Raw genomic sequence first — 17,797 nt, 5'->3', positions numbered from 1 at the left:
CAAATAATGGGAACTAATTTTTTCCATGTGTACTATTGCATCTTTTAATAGACCATAAAGTTGTAAGCACCATCTGTTTGTCTTGTAATAGACCCTCCTTAACCCCCAGCTAATTTGAATTTCATGTTACTTAATCCATGAGTGGACATGTCGTGCAAGCAAGCTAATCAAAGACCTTACCTGGAATTGACATACGAACTTGAGAAGAGAAGTTCTATTTCTACCAGGTTTGCTAATCTGAGAGAATGTGAATCTGGGTTTTACTGTAGCCCAACAAGAAAGAGTGTATGAACTCAACTGTATGTGATCGTATGAGGCAGAGGAGAGGAAGAGAGAATGGTAAGGAGAATAACAGTATATGTTGGGAGGTGAGTGGAGAGAAGAAGAGAGCTTTGCCAGTTCTGAACTTTCGTCCCAACCGGTAAGGTCCTAATCCCTGAAACTCATCTTTTGAGTTTCCAAAACTCAAAATACAATCCTTTCCAAACTCAAAATACAATGAACTCCCTTATTTTGGTTAATCTAGTTCCAATTAAGGATATATGATTAATATATCACATCCATATAGGACACATTCAGTTCATTATTTTGGGTGGGGGTTTGTTTGTTTATTAAATTTCTATTTTTTTACCTGGTGCATTCCATTAAGAAGCACTGTGTGTTTATATGGCCATCCTCTCTAGTTATTCTCTATAGGGTAGTAAGTATCCAATTTTATGGGTATATTATCTTCTAGTTGAGACTAATAAAAGTGGAATATCTTCAAAATATGTAACAAAGAAATAATACTTTTTCTGATTCTTTCTTTCATGTCTGATCCCAAAGCCAAGAGAAGAAAAGCTATCCTCCATTTCCTCTTCCAGTTACCCTAGGTGCAAGGTTTTGCCTGTATGGGACCCACAGCAGTTGACAAGTCAATATATTTATGTGCCAGAAAATGTGCAAGGGTAGAGTCCTACCTAAATTTACATAGAACCCAACAAATTTATCCTGAAGACAATCTAGAAAATATACTTGTCCATCTTTCTGAGTGTTCCTGATGAAAGCCATAAACTCAGAGTAAACATGGATTCCCCAAATTGCTCCACTTGAAGTGGCTGCAAAATTAAAGACTATTTCCTTTTTGAACAAGGTCATCTAACAGAGTCTGGGAGCAAAATCAGACTCCCTGAATAAATAGAAGAGAAGCAGTCGAAAGCCGTGGGGTCCTCAGACCAAGAAATTGACCCAACGTTCAGCTACATCTAAGTTTGGAAGCCCTTGTTGGAAAAGAAAGCCTACTCTAAGAAGAAAAGTTTGTTGGGTTTAAAAAAAAAATCATAGCAGTTGTCCTGAACACATGTCTCCAAAATATGAATCATTTTATCTCTATCCAGCTTTCCCTGAGAAGCATGGGTTAATGGGTTGAAAGTACCTTCCCATGGCACCTCTCTTCCTAGCAACTCCACAAACCTGAGCCCGTCTCAATAGATGGGGTCATGTCTGCACTTCTTAATCCTCATTCTCCCCGAGAGAGAGAAGCTCTTCATCAAATCAGCCAAGGAGAGCAAAGAGTTGAGGCAGTGGGATTTTTCTGGCACAGACTTCATGGTGTTTCTCCTCAATAGCAGCGTCCCTGATCAGTTGGGTACAGCCTTGTGCCTGCGTCTCCTTCCCCCAACAAGCTGGTTCTCTCCTTCCCTCTCTCCTCCCCCCCTCCCCTGCACCACACAGCCACCTTCTCAGGTTGGCCACACTCCTGCCTTCCGGAATGGTCTCCCTTGCTGTGATGAGAGGAACTTTCTAAAAAGCTTTGGGATTTCCCCCCCCCACCAAAGGAAGACAGCAAAAGACCTTTCTAATGTTTCACAAAAGACTCTCTCCTCCATTGTGCTGCAAATTTATACCTTGGTCTCATCTGAGAGAAAACAGCATATAGTGTGATCCTTTTATGTGTGGACACTTACCTCTGCCTATTAGCGGCTGTGTGTCCTTAGTATTTCTATGCCTCTGTTTTCTCGTGTGTAAATTGGAAAAAGCAGTAACACCTCCAGCATGTAGTTGTGGTGACAATTAAATGAATCCATATATGTCAAGTTTCAACACTGCTTATCACAAAGAAGTGATCTCTCAGAGCATCCTCTCACCATGGCTTCCTGCACTCTCCTGGTCACCCCTCTTGCGACTCTGCACTCGGCATGACACCTTCTACACACACCAGCGGAAGTTAGAATCCTTGGCTCCTCAATGGAAATTTACTACTTAACGGTTTAATGCCATTTTGAGAATTCCTGTGTGTTACAGCAACAAAATAAAATAAAAGTCGACACAGTTAAGAACTTCATATTATCACGGATTTCAGTCCAGAATTTAGAAGCAAACTTAGTGTGGTTATTTTCAACTTGACATGATTAATATAATGTCAAAACTAGCTTAATTTTTCTGAGTAAAATGAAGGAAGAAGAGAAAGAAGGAAGAGGGAGGGGAGGGATGGGAACGGGGAACAGGGAGGGGACAGGAGGAAGGGGGAGGGGATGGGAAGAAGGGAGGGAGTAAAACCACTCTCAAGAAAATCATGAAACTACATCAAAATTCACTGTAAAACAATCCCATTTCATATCCTATTAAACTCCATAGGAAATGACATTTGCTACAGTAAGAAAAACAGATGGTGGAAGGAGAGAGGAAAATAAAATTCTTTGAAAACCGAGAATGAAAATGCCACTGCTAACACTTTGGGTCCCTCTGACGTGTTAATATATCAAGTTATAGCCTCCAAGACAGTCACTTTCTTCATCATACGCATGCCTTCCAGCCTAAAATAGTCCCACGGGGCTTCTAAAGTAAGACGTGTGTGGTGTCGGGGACGTGTGTTTGTGTGAGGTTGCATGTGAGTTTGTGCGTGGGGCCAGGACAGGGAACAGTGGGGGTCATTCACGCCCACGAGGCAGGCAACCCCGAGCGGGACACTTTGCCAGCAGCCCAGTGATTCATCTTCCTCTCAGGCACAAGTACATCAAGGCCTCTGTTTTGCTCTTAGTTCACATTTGTCTTCCTTAAACCAATGAGTCATGAGTTGGAAATATGTATGAAATAAGCAAGAAGAATATGTCACTGAGTTATTTCTGGTCATTCCAATATACACATCCTAGGACATCGTGCATCTGAAAGTCAAATTTTTTAATAGGAGAGGTTTATACAAAGGAAACAGAATTGGTTCTGTAAGAAAAAGAAAGTCAGGTGCAAGAAGAAATGGAGTCTGGTAAAACAACGAAGTCTAGGTGCAGAGAATCAAAATTTCGAGAAATATTCTGGCCAGAGTTGAAGGCTAGGAAACAAATGAGATGTGGTCTGTTGTAAAGCTGTCACACCTCTCCACGGCAAAAAAAAAAAAAAAAAAAAAAAAAAAAAAGAGCCTGATAAGTGAACAAAATTCTTCTTTTAATGCCTTCCCATCCAAAGCTAATTACCTGGGAAATCAGGGGATTAAATAATTGAGTTTGAGCATGAGAAAACAGAACCTGGGAAGCAGCCATATATAATGCCTCGCCTAGTAATTACCAATGCAGGACATTCTTCATTTACCCATTTGGTCAGCAGTCACCTGCTGTGGGCCCTGACCACATGCCTGGCTGGAAGTCGCCCAGGCACTGAGGACCTAGGCTGATGCAGCCCCTTTCCTCACGGACCTTAGGTTTCCCAGGGCAAGGTATTTAGCAGATCATAACAGGAATAATATTTGTGACAGTAAGTGGTATGAGGGAATATGGGACAGAGACATGAAGATTTGAAATGGACGGGAAATCCCAGGAGCTGAAGGATGAGAAGGTGTTGGCAAGAACATCCCAAGCAAAGAGAACATCATTGTCAGTTCCTGTGGCTGGAAGGACTGAGGTTTCTGAGAAACGGAGAGAGGAGTGTTCATGAGAAAGAGAGGGAGACACAGGGTTGAGGCTGGAGAAGAACAGAGGTTGCATGCGGGAAAACCTGCCAGGCCCTGCTGAAGGCCGTGGACTCTTTCCAAAGAATCATTACAAGTTCCTGGAAGCAAGGCAGTAACACAATCGGATGCACTGTTTTAGAGATAACTAGCTCTCATGGAAACAATGTGGTAGGGAGATAAGGAGGGACAAGAGAAGAATGTTTACAGAGCCTATTGGACGCCAACATCTTGATCCAAGATGATGGCTGTGGAGATAGGAAATGGAGAAATTGTTGTGAGGGTTGAGAAGCTTTTATCAATGAGATAGTGACTGTCTTCTGCCATACAGAGCAGGATGAGAGAGAAAAAAGAAAGGAGAGGTGGGGTCTGGGAGCCCTCTTCTGTGAATTAGAAAGAAGACTTCCCAGGGTCCCTGGCTTCCTCAGTCTGAAGAGCACATGACTCTTGATCTCAGGATCACGAGTTCAAGCCCCATGCTGGGTACAGAGATTACTTAAAATTAAATGAATAAAAAAATTTTAAAAAGGACTTCCTCTCTGTGTCACATACATACTTTTATACTTCTACTAGTTTCCCCACTCTTTTTATTCCCTTTCCCCCATGATTTTATGGGAAATGGTGGAATCTCTGGTTGGGGTCATGGCAAAGCAAAGGGAGGAATGGATATTACCCAGAACTGTGGCCTGACCTAGATGTAGTAACTGATAAGATTTGTGTGGTTTCTGTTTTGGAAAGCAGTAGGTACAGCCTGGGTTTTATATGGAGTAATTTATTATGTTACATGCAAGCAATTTTCTCTTCTCAAAGTGTAAGTTTAGAAGGAAGGATATGTTGATTTTAAGCAGCCAAAGGGTATATACTAATATAGACATATGTCACTTTTTTGGCTGCCCAGCATCTGACCTTCTTCTTTACATTTAGGAAATTTTTTATCTTATCAATCTTGATGGGAGGTATATCCTACAGTAGAAGCAGAAGATGCCAGATACACAACCAACCCAGCTGTTCTTGCTGCTAGTGATGGGCCCATCTCCTATGCTGAGCCATTCAGATGTACCCACCATGTATTATAAACCAGAAATTAACAATGAAAAGAAGGAACAGGGGCGCCTGGGTGGCTCAGTGGGTTGAGCCGCTGCCTTCGGCTCAGGTCATGATCTCAGGGTCCTGGGATCGAGTCCCGCGTCGGGCTCTCTGCTCAGCAGGGAGCCTGCTTCCCTCTCTCTCTCTCTGCCTGCCTCTCTATCTACTTGTGATCTCTCTCTGTCAAATAAATAAATAAATAAATAAATAAATAAATAAATAAATAAAAGAAAAGAAGGAACAGCTGAAACTATGCCAGCGGTGGCAACATCAGTGTCTGTTTCTTGGGGATGGCAGAACCAGGGGATCCCCAGGAACAATGTAGGTGGGATGCACATCAAGGTACTGCTCTTATCAGTAGATACAATTGTATTTTCTCCTAATGTGTCTTAAGTTGTGGATCTCGTATCAAACGCAAACCTCTTTGTTCTGCCTTCCCAGTGATTCCGAGACTCTCAATAACCTTTCAATTAATTCCTTAGCTCCATTTGTATCTGGCCTTCAAACTAAAACCCTTCAGGAATACAATAATGCTTCACAGCCCACTCACTGGATGGTTTAGCAAACTGAAGAACATTCTCCACATGTGGATGGTTGATTTAGCGGTCCATTATATATTTCAGAAGATCTCTCTACGTGACCTATGTCTTCCTTCAAGAGCCTCAGTTTTTACTGTTTGCTGTGTTTGTCACTTCTTTAAATTTATAAAAACAGATCCTTTTTCCCAAATACACATGGGCCATTACAGGCATTTCAGAAGATGATGGGTAGAGATTTGACTTCAAACTCTGAGGCAATAAGTGTGACTTTTTTAGCTGGTATCTCCTTGATATTCAGGCCAATAGACATGCTTGCACTCACACCGCTGACACAGAAACTTGCCCCTCGCACCACCTGCCAGAACCCAGAAGGCACATGAATTCAGGAGTGTTAGCCAAGGGCAACACAGGAGCAACAGTGAAGGGGAAAGATTTAATGTTACCGCAAGCCAAAATGGAGACGACCAAAACTACATAATTCCAGGCTCCAATTCCCACACATTCCTCAAGTGATTCTCTTTTGATATAATGAAAAATCCACCAGGCAACTGGACATGCTCCTCCACCAGAAGTCTAGCTGAGACTGACAATCCTGCAAGCATTATCACAAAAAGGGTCGATGCACCAGCGACTCCTCAACATGACCTTGCATTGTTGATAATACTCATCCTCCTCTCCCTTCTTAGCAAGGCAGCCTCTGAATGGATTTGGCAAAGATCCATGACAAAGTTCAGCTCTCTATTTTAAAAGGCAACCTCTTATTCTTTGCAGCCAAATTTATTTCATTTCCTTCTGAACTACAGAAAGCTCCTGATACTGCATTAGTTTTAGCTCCAATGTCTACTCAGTGTCAGAGCCCTTTGAAGACTCCACTCTGATTTTGCAGTTAATGGTCTTGGCATGGCTGAGGCTCAAGACAGCGACAGGAATGAAATGACAGTAAAGATTACTGGCTAATTGGGGCCACCCTGCTGGAAGAAGTATTTACAAGAATAGGGGCTTTGACTTTTTAATTCTGTATCTAACCCTCTCATCCTAGGTGATTTCTGACTCTCTAGTTCCATGACTTCAATTATGATCTGACAACACAAAATGTATTTTTCAAGCGAGGATTTAACCCTTAAACTCCAGAATCATAACCCACCTGCTTACTTGACATATACACTTCAATTCCAACAGGTAGGTCAAGTGTAAAATGAAACCAAAATAAAATAATATTTTTATTTAAAAATAAAGCCAAAGCTTGATTACCCTAGCACCTTCCCCCATTGTGTTTCTCCCCTAGTAGTCTCCACCTTGTTTAATGGCAACTCCACTCTACCAGTTGCTCAGCCCAAAAACTTAGTTATCCTTGACTTCTTCATTTTCTCAAGCTTCATATCCAAAACTTCAAGAAATCCTGTCAATTCTGTCATTGAACTAGATCCAAAATTTTACCAGGGCTCATCATCTCTCCCACCACGACCCTAGTGCAAACTGTCATCACTTCTCAGATGACTCATTTCAATAACTTCTTAATTGATCTTTATGATTCAACTTGCAACCCCCCCCTCAACCTTCACTAAAGTCATTCAGTCTTCTCTTAGCAAAGTTGAACCTCAGGATGTAGATTCTTGTTGATTGAAATTCTCTTGTGGTTTTTCATCTCACTCAGAATAAAATCTGAAGTTTTTCTCATGGTTGCCAAAGCTTTCCTTGCTATGGTCCTTACTTTCCTCACTGACTCCATACCCTCCCATTGTCTTCTCACCAACTTCCCACTCCAGACACACTGGCCTTCTTGCTTTTTCTTGTACATATGGGGCATCCTCCTACTTGACATTCTTTGTGTATTGCTGTTTCATCTTCCTGAAATGTCCACCTCCAAGTTATAACCTGTAACTTCCCTTACTTCTTTAAGGACCCTTCCTGACCCGTACTTTTTTAGTACATGTGCTGCTGAAGCAAGGACTCCTGACCCCTACATAAATATTGCCTCTCCACTGAGTAACTTTGCACAGCCTCACTATGCTCTATTTTCCTTCATCTCACTTACCTCCATGGTTTTGTTTTTTTTTTGTTTTTTTTTTAAAGATTTTATTTATTTATTTGACAGAGAGAGATCACAAGTAGACAGAGAGGCAGGCAGAGAGAGAGAGAGGGAAGCAGGCTCACTGCTGAGCAGAGAGCCCGATGCGGAACTCGATCCCAGGACCCTGAGATCATGACCTGAGCCGAAGGCAGCGGCTTAACCCAGTGAGCCACCCAGGTGCCCCTACCTCCATGTTTTTACTTAAGTGCTTATTTTCTGCTGTCTCCCAGCAGGTCTTACTTCACGAAAGCAAATTCTGCTTATTTGGTTCACTGCTACATCCTAACACCTATGAGAACATCTATCCATAATAAACCTGTACTCTATATTTATTGAATAAATAAAGAATGGAGATCTAAGAAGGGATCCCTGAAGAAACATTCATATTGGAGGATTTGGGGGATAATAATAAGAGAAGCTTGTAAAGAAAACTGTGTAGTCTCCAAAGAGGGGAAAAATAAACCGGAAGAGTTCAGAGGCCTCGCTGAAGCCACAGGTAGTGACTGTGTCCAGCTGGAGGAAGTGGTTAACACTTGAAAATGTTACAGAGTGAGATACTATTGCAATGTGAGAAGAGAGAAGAGAGACTATTAAGGAATCCGGGTGAAGTAAAAAAAGGGTTTCATAAAGGAGACAATGATCAACTCTGTCAAACATTGTTTATGAATTGTTACATCAAATGCTCATTGTGTTTAGAAAATAGAAATGTTTGTAACTTTAAAAGAGCAGTTGTGGTAAAGCAGTAAAAATAAGAATCTGACTGCAGTGGTCATAATAAGCTTCAAGGAAAAAGAGAAAGGAAGTAGTGAGTACAGAAAATTTTCTGTAAAATGAAACAGAATCGAAGAAGTTGGGAGTAGGATGTATGGTCATATGGGGTCGTTATTCTTTTTTTCATGCAAATTTTTTTACATCTTTATCTGCAGGTGATAATAGTCTTGTAAACAAAGAAAATTAATTATGCAGTAATAGTAGATATAATATTTTGAGTATTGGATTCCATTTTCCCTTCCCTACTCAAAGACATCACTCTTATCCTTGTCCTTTCTGAAGCCATACATTTTTAATTCACTAAGAAATACAAAATAATCCCACCCAATCTTACCATCTTGTTTTTAGTCTGCCTTTTCTCATTTTGCAGTATGTAAACAATTGTAAATCTTGTATACAATTAGGTTAGATCATTGTATAACCAGGTTCAGACACTAAGCATATACTAAGTGTGCTGATATTTTTAATTTAGAAAAAATTTTTAAAGAAATTTCAATTTAAAAGAAATAGTCCCTATGGGTGCCTGAGTGGCTCAGTCCATTAATTATCTGTCTTCAGCTCAGGTCATGATCCTGCAGGCCTGAGATTGTGCCCCTTGTCAGGCTCCTTGCTCAGCGGGGAGTCTGCTTCTCCCTCTCCCTCTGCCCCTCTACCTGCTTGTGTTTTTTTTCTCTCTCTCTCAAATAAATAAATAAAATCTTTTTAAAAAAATTCTCCCTATGACAATTTCATTAATTTTACAATCTGCTACAAGGTCATCATTGAAAAACACCAACCCAGGGTCTGAAAATAAAAAGTCAGTGGCTGATGGAGGGTGAAAGACAAAAATCTTTGAAAATGAGGAGGTCAAGGATTTGAGAAACCAGGGTGATGGAAATACACTCAGTAGAGGCATATTGAAATCACCAAGAGTTTGGCAGGATTAATGTGAACAAAAGAAAAGCAATGAGCCAAGTGCTACATCTGGAAGAATTGAGGTGATATGGCCCAAAAGTCTCTGGGTGGCTGCCCCACAAAGAGGCATGCTGGGTGGCAGAACCGATATGTGTCAGCTGCCACTGAATTGGGCATTCTCACTCTGTATACCACCCCTGGGTGACAACATAGCTCCCACCACCTTAATAATCAATTTTATGTTAATGGCTCAAAAAAAAAAAACCACTTCTCCAATGTTGCTCTGTCCTCTGAACCCCAAACTTAGAACCAATCCCTTAAATGACATCTTCATTCATTCTCCCATAAGCCCTCAAATTAAATATACCCAAAATTAAAGGAATCACTTGTTCCTTCCTAACTGCTTGAGAAAGAAATCTCAATGCCAAACTTAATTTTTCTCTCACATCCCACAGGTCTGTAAATCACAAATCGTATATGACCCTCAGATCTACCCATTTCTCCACACTTCATTGTCACAATTTTACTTCAAAAGCCCGTCATTTCCTGCCTGGGTCTCTGCAGCAACTTCCTTATAGGTACCTGTCTCCTCTCTTCCCCTGGTTTGCAGGAAGAAGATTGATTAGGGAGGTCCACTTATTGGATGTTTCTTTTTGTTACTATTATTCTTGCCACCCAATTTTTCAGTATTTCCAGTTTAAAAGAATTTCCCTATTGAGTGAAGCTTGAGGCCAGCAGGACTCACTTCCTAGCAGAGCAATGGAATGAAGACAGATTTTTTTTTTTCTCTCCATCTTCCAGTACCTAAAGCATGGGCATGTTTAGGATTGGCTAGTTTGACACTTGCACTCAGGACTTCGAATATGGAGTGAATAATGTGAAAGGACAGTTAGCTGTGGCATTCAGAAATAGTATTTAGGGGCCAGAGGTGATAATGGTACTTTTTAAAGCAAGGCCAGTTCTAGCAGTAATATCCTAAACAGATTGTTATAACACGTCACATTGGCTGTGGCCCCACTGACAAGACTCCATTGGTTTCCACACATTTCTGAATCTGGTTTTCCAACAATCCTGTTGATTCTCTAAATATTCCCAAACCTGTGTGAAATATTCTCCTCTGCTTGAGCTAGCCAAAGTCATTTTCTATTGTTTACAATGAAAATTCTGACCGTCACAGACCAATTAAGAAGTTGCTCCAATAATTTAGGATAAAAGAGGATAGTGGCCTGAATTAAAGCAAGGTTAATGGATGATGGAAAGTAGGGGAGAGAGTAGAAAAACAGAAGTTTAAATTCATGACAATTTATTGGATATTAGGACAAGGAGAAGAAAATGTCACTGAGGATGATTTTTAGCTTGGGTAAATGAGGTGTTGTCAGTACCTCCAAACACAAGAAAGAATGGAGAAATAATAATAATAAAGGAGTTAGGCAGATGGGAGAAGAGCAGATTTGTGGTGGTGGGAGTAATTACCGTTTTTAAAAAGTTGAGTTTGAGACTTTAAGACGACATTATGGGAGACATTGAGTAGACAGATGGATAGAAGTATGAATCTGTGGGAAAATGTCAAGGATAAAGATAGAGGATTGAAGTCACCAGGAACTGAAATCATGAGAGGAAATGAGATCACTCTGGAAGAGTTCATAGCATAAGAACAGTGGGTCGAGGATGGACATCTGGAGAATGCCATAATTTAAGAGACGAGCTTAGGAAGAAAAGACTAGAAAATAAATCACTAGAAATAAACCACAGTTTCCTTTCCTGATGAGATGGTATGACTAAAATTACTCTTTCTAGTTTCTTTGGACATAGAGAGCCCCTTGAAAACAATTTTCTTGTCTTAGGCAGCTCTTTCTCAATGAACAATGATTTCAAATAATTATTACCTGCCTAGAGTTCCTACCCCAAGATCCAAGCCCTACATTCTTTGTCAGCAACATCTACCTGCAAAGTCTGAAGAATAACAAATTCCTTTACATTTTAGAAAATATTTTCAGAGGGAAAATTTCAGAAAGTAACACAATGAAGGAACCAGCTATCTATCATTAACACTCCTACATAGACCTCTTATATATGCTGGAGTTCTCCATTTTCCCCCAGGCCCACCCTAAGTGTACCGGTTCTAAAGAACCAGAGCCCTATTCCATCCATCTAATTAGGTTCTACTTGACCAACAGGGGTTTCTACCACCTCTTCCCTCAGTTTTTAACTTTATTTTTTATCTTTGTTACCTCTTAACAAACCAATATCATTGTTGAAGATGCAGACATCTTCAACATAAAAAAATTGCCTGCAATTACGTAGCCTCCTTTCTATCCTTCTCTTGGTTTCCAGTAGCCTTCTAGTATTTAACTGATGATGCAACACAGCTTTAACTGATGTACAGGAGGTGGTAAGAAGGAAATTTAATCTATGTACAATTCCTCCCTTTTTCCCTTATCTTGGAGCGGAGGGAAGATGAAGTAGGTATTATGTTCTATAGACCTGTGATGATTAGTTTTATGTGTCCAACTGACACATAAAGGACTTAGAGATACTCAGACAGCAAATAAAACATTATTTCTGGGTGTGTCTGTGAGGGTGTTTCCACCCTCTTCCAGAAGAGATTAGCAATTGAATCAGTGGACTGAGTAAAGAAGATCACCCTCACCAGTAGAGATGGACATCATTCAATCTGTTAAGAGCCTGAATAAAACAAAAAAGCAGAGGTAGGACTAATTTGTTTTCTGCTTGAGCTGGGATATATATTTTCACTCCTGGTTGTCAGGTCTTTGGACTCAGACTGTGGCTCTCACCATTGACCTCTCTGGTTCTCAAGCCTTCAGGTTTGGACTGAGGCTATACCATAGGCTTTCCTGGACCTGCAGCTTGCAGATGGAAGATTGTAGGACTTCTTAGCCTCCATAATTGGCTCACTGGCTCGTGCAAGCCAATCCCTCATAACAAATCTCTTTCTATGTATTTTTATATATCCTTATGGTTCTGTTTCTCTGGACCTTGACTAATACCAGGTCCTAGATGGGACAGAGAATTCCTAACAAGTGATAACCCAAGCATAAATTCATATGACTGTGCTGAAATTCAGATAAAGCAAACACACATAAGAATATTGAATTCAGAGTACTCAGATATTAAAATTAATATTAAGTTTCAAGTCACAGAGGCAAGAGTTTAGGTCAGAAACAAGAAGATTTGAGGAGAGAGGAGTTCTGGGGATTTTCACAAAACTAGGAAAATGTTTACAATTTACATAAAGATATACAGTTTAAGGTGTGACTTGCTTAAAAGTCAAGGGAATGGGAAATAGCACCAATGACACTCTGGAAAATACAGGCAGAAGAAGAGGAAGCAAAAGGATTGAGCAGAAGCTCTTTGAAAGTTATATTAAAAAACATAAGTAATGAGAGAGGGACTCTAGGAAGAAGAAAGGAAGTCGGTATCAAATGACACCTATGGAGGGAGACCGAATAAGTTAAGAACTGAAGTAGGTCCACTGATTTGACTATGGCAAACCACTTATGTCCTTGAGAATAGCTGTTTCTGTACAACGATGAGGATGGATAACAGAAACCAGGGGGTTGTCAAGTAAATGAGAGAAGAGGAATTGTAGAGACCAAGCAAATACTCCATTTTCGACTATTGTAGTGATAAAAAGAAAAATAATGAAATAATAGCTAGAAGAAGATAGACACAAAGGGAGGTTTGTTTCTTTTCTTTTCTTTCCAGAAAGGGATTTGAACTTTGAACATGTTTTTCTGATATCCAACTTGAATTTCTTGAACAACAAAGGGAATTTACTGACCCTTTAAGCAAAATGATCCAGAAGTAGAGTTAGCTTCAGAAATGGTTTGATAAAAGTTTCTGCTTCTCTGATAAGAAGAAGTTACTAGAGTGAGTAGTGGGGTCAACTTCCCTAGAGCCTCATGATTTGCCTAATTAGAGATTGTTAGTGAGGTGAGGGGAAAGTTGGCATTAGACCCAGGGAGTAAACTGAAAGCTGATTCCACTCTAGTATACACTTTTGCTTACAATATCCAACATCCAAACATACCTTTCATCCCAGATACACACTTCCAAAAATGCCTGTACCTAAGTGAAATATATTCCCTCCCTACCCCAATGGAGTAAATTCAAAACCCTTTCCAGGTACTGTATCTAGGACAAACTCAGGTATAGTCTTCTCCAAGAACACCACTAGTAGCTAAAATTGAGAAGTTATCTACCACACAGTATCTAACATTTATTGGTGAAGGGAAACATGATAATTACAAAAAAACCTCCCACTTGAGAAAAAGAGGAATTGAAATGAACAGTGCTCTCTAGCCATTTCTAAATGGAACAGTTCCTAGGACAACTTTCTGGATCAATTTCCTTGTTCATACCCCATCCCACTGCAACATCAGACAATGGTATGGCTGTGGTATCTGACCTGATTACTTTCTGATAGTGTGAATTTGGGGTCAAGAGTTGAGCAGATAATGGCCTATTTTTAGCTAGGTTTGGTTAGGTTTTATGGGGAAATACTGCTGTTTTGGAAATTAAGAAATATTCTTATCTGTTTGTTTCTAGCACATATCAGGGGCTAATAGTTAAAGCCATAGATGTCATCTAGTAAGAACTGCTAGACCCAGACCTGGGCCTAGAAATTTCTGTTTCTTACTAGGCCAGCATTTGTTTCTACCATACTCCTAATCCTCAGTTTAATAGTTCCCACCCCAAATCATATGACTGACAGGAAAATATAATGTCTTCCTTGACCCCCATGGCTAATTCCCAGGTATTTCACCAAAACAGGACCTTTACATTTTGACAGATGTGAAGCCTCAACAGAGGAACCAGGAAGAAGATTGGAAAATCAGTTCCCTTCTATACCCTAAATTTATCTCTTGCTAAGTCCTCTCCTTCTTTTTGTTTATATTAACCTCAGCTTGGGGCCATAAATTAGATATTTCAACTCTATGAGAAACCAGATAACTGGATTCTAAGTCATTTTTGATAACAATCTACAGGCAGAAGATCCTCCTGAACAAAACCTATTTTCTCACCTTTCAACCTTCAGAGGCCTACTTTCAGAAGCAGATCTCATTGTCATAGGACATTACTGAACATCAAAAGGCTTCTACACACTTCAGCATTCTGACCTTTCTTACATGATCCATATCCCAAAGCCCAGCAGGCCATGGTTTGGAAAAGTCCTTTTTAACTACAGATAGAAAACCAACTCTCCAGCATAAGACAGAGCAATTCTCTCTTTACTCCTTCCTTGGTTCAGCCAGTTCCACATTTTTACTCACAACACCCAATTTTCTACTGCTGAGGTTAGGATCAGTCAAGTTCAGTAAGACTCATTATGTTGCAACAATAAAGGGTTAGAGTTTTTGCTTGGTTGGTTGATTGTTTAGCTTTTGTACGTTTGTCTCATGCATTTGAAAAAATCCAGAGATAGTAGGGTCTTTAGGTAATTTTTTATCAGGTCTCCATTCCTTTACCTCTCTCTTGAGTCTGCTCATCTCTGTACAGGAAGTCTATCCCTGGCTGGCTGATTATACTAATGAAAGATATGTAGGTTTCACATTTGCATATCACAGAGACCTTGAATTCCCAAAACATTCTCTGGAATTTGATTGGATCTGTGACTATCACGAATCTACTACTGAACTAATCTCTAGGTCCAGGAGGACAACATAAGCTGAATAATCAAACCTTGGCAACATTCTCCAGAACTGAGTTCTTCCACTCAAAGGTGAATAGACTCTCAAAATGAGAAATTAGAAGCTGGAAGTTGTAGTAAAACTACAAATTTCAGGAACAATTAAGTAATGTCACCATAATATTCAAAAAGGAAAAAGTGAACACACAGTAAAACAGGATTTACTCAAAGAAGGAAGATCCTATCACCAAAGAAGAGGTAAATCAAAAGTTAAGTGGAAAGGATTATCTTTACATAGGAAAAAGGCACTTCATATTGGAACATGTGAGCTAATTAATAATCCCGATTGTATTTTACATGAAGCATCCCCATTGCCTGCATTTCCAAAGCCAACCTGTCTTGCCTGGAAGCATTTATCTTGGATTTTATTTCAACTGAAATTTTCAAAATAATTGTAGATTCACATGAAGTTGCAAAATAGATAAACTGATAGATCGATTGATCGCAAAGAGATGTGGTATATACTTTACCCTGTTTCCCTAACAGTGACATTTTTATAAAAGCTATAGTAGAAATAGTAGACAAGATATTTACATCAATATAACCCATCATCTCTCTTAGATTTTGAAACCAATTTGACAATGTAACTGATTCCTACTTCAAAAGTAGAGAGCGTAAAGTTCACTTGAAGAAGTTTTTGTCTGACAGCGTTTATCACTTTTGAGGAAAAACGGTCTTTGGATAATCAAGTATATTAGGAAAAATGGCAAAGAAGAGGACTGCAGTGAATCATATCGAAAAAAAAATCAGTATTTGTCAAGAAAATAGTTGCATACAAAGTAGTCCATATTAAGACACACATATATATATGTGTGTGTGTCTTTTATATATATATTGTATATATATAATATATATATATAGCTTTCCTAGTAATAAGCCTGAGAAAATGTGATAAAAGCAATTAAAATAGCATTTCAGAATGGACTGGCTCTAAATCAAGGTGATTAAAACATATTATTTCCAAGTTTTAGTTAGTTGTAATTACTTATAATTACTTTTCCTTGCTTAAAATTTCTTTCATAATGTAGTCCAAATTCATTAGAAATACCATTGTATTTTAGCACCAAAATAAATGTGAAGAGTGAAACAAAAACTCTACCACAAATGAGGTTTGGACAAACAATCTTTAAAAAAAAAAAAGTGACAAATGACATTTTTCATCCAATCTGTCAATAGGATTCTGCAGAAAGTTTTATGTTGCTTCCTCAAAGGATCTGAATGCATCTATAGAAATGGACAGTCTAGGGCTTAAACAGAATTATTTTTAAATAAAATATTATCTTTTAACAGTCTCTGGAACAAAAGAAGTCCTAACTTCTTATTAATTTTATACTCTCCCAATTTTGTATCTTTAAAATCTATTTCTAAATTAAGTATTTATCCAGACTTATTATATGACTAGATATGACTTATTGAGACCTGTTCTATAGCTCTGCCTGAAAACAGACATAGTTCTTCTGATCATTAGCTTCCATGTTGGAAAAAAAGCAAAAAGTTTTAGGGAAAAATAAAAATTCTCTCCCCAAAATTTCTCAAATATGAAAGAATATTTGAGCAAAACTTAATACCTGTTAGGAGAGACCCTTCTGTTACTATCATTTAACCATTTTTCTGAATGGTTAACTCCGTGCCACCAGCGTTCACAAGGCTCTTTAAAGCACATATAGGAGCACCTGGGTGGCTTAGTCCATTAACCGTCTGCCTCCGCTCAAGTCATGATCCCAAGGTCCTGGGATCGAGTCCCACATCATGTTCCTTTCTCAGCGCGGCTCTCTCCCTCTGCCTGCTGCTCCTCCTGCTTGTGCGTGCTCTCTCTCTCTCTCTCTCTCTCTCAGACTCTCTGACAACTAACTAAATGAAAACCTTAAGAAAAATTTTTAAATAAAGCACATATCATTGCCTCGAAGTCCATTCCATGAGATTCTGGTGATTTTTCGGGAAGCCTTAGAATAGCGACCTTTCTAAGAAGCAGTTTCAGTTGAATCCTGGAGAGCCTTCTGCTTTTCCAACATCTGGCATGTTGTTGAACCAAAGGTGACAGGTAAGCCTTTCCTATAGTTTCTCTCCCAAAACCATTTAGGAAAATAACAGATTTCACTGACATATAAAGAGAGGAAGACCTATAAAAGGTTTTCCATTCAAGCAAAGCATCCATTCAAACTAAATACTGGATTCAGATTTTAAAGCCCTTTAAGCTAACCTAATGGCTGTGATTTTTTTTTTTCCCCTCACAGATCATTTTATTCAATGTAGGACTCCAGTCTAAACCATTTCTCTGGCCTTACCTTCCTCAGCTGGCCCTTTCTTTTCTCTATCCATCCTCTGTGTAACCCCTGATGTTCCTCACTCTCTTTAGCTTCCTGTCCAAACTCAGTTACAGGCCTGCCTTTGCATCATGCAAATTTATCAAATCCCACATCATCCTGCTCTTCTAAAATACAATCATGGCCCTAAACAGCAAACTCACCCCTCTGCTATTACATCATGAGTATTTTTACTAGAGAGAGAAAGAGAGATCTGTAGTTAACATGAAACAGTTGATTTTACTTCTAGGTGAAAATATGCTCATATTTCTAGGGAGAGGCATCAGCTGAGGCAGAGGCAGTGGAGAGTGAACATTTCTCTCCAGTGAAGAGACTTCAAAAGAAACAAATAAAAGACATCACAGGACAGTAAAATAAGTTGAAATTTGCCTTCACCGGGGCACTTGGGTGGTTCAGTGGGTTAAGCCTCTGCCTTTGGCTCAGGTCATGATCTCAGGGTCCTGGGATGGAGCCCTGCATTGGGCTCTCTGCTCAGCAGGGAGC

Source organism: Meles meles, chromosome 14, assembly GCF_922984935.1.
Source record: "Meles meles chromosome 14, mMelMel3.1 paternal haplotype, whole genome shotgun sequence".
In the NCBI taxonomy this organism is placed as follows: domain Eukaryota; kingdom Metazoa; phylum Chordata; class Mammalia; order Carnivora; family Mustelidae; genus Meles; species Meles meles.
This window is presented reverse-complemented; position numbering follows the sequence as displayed.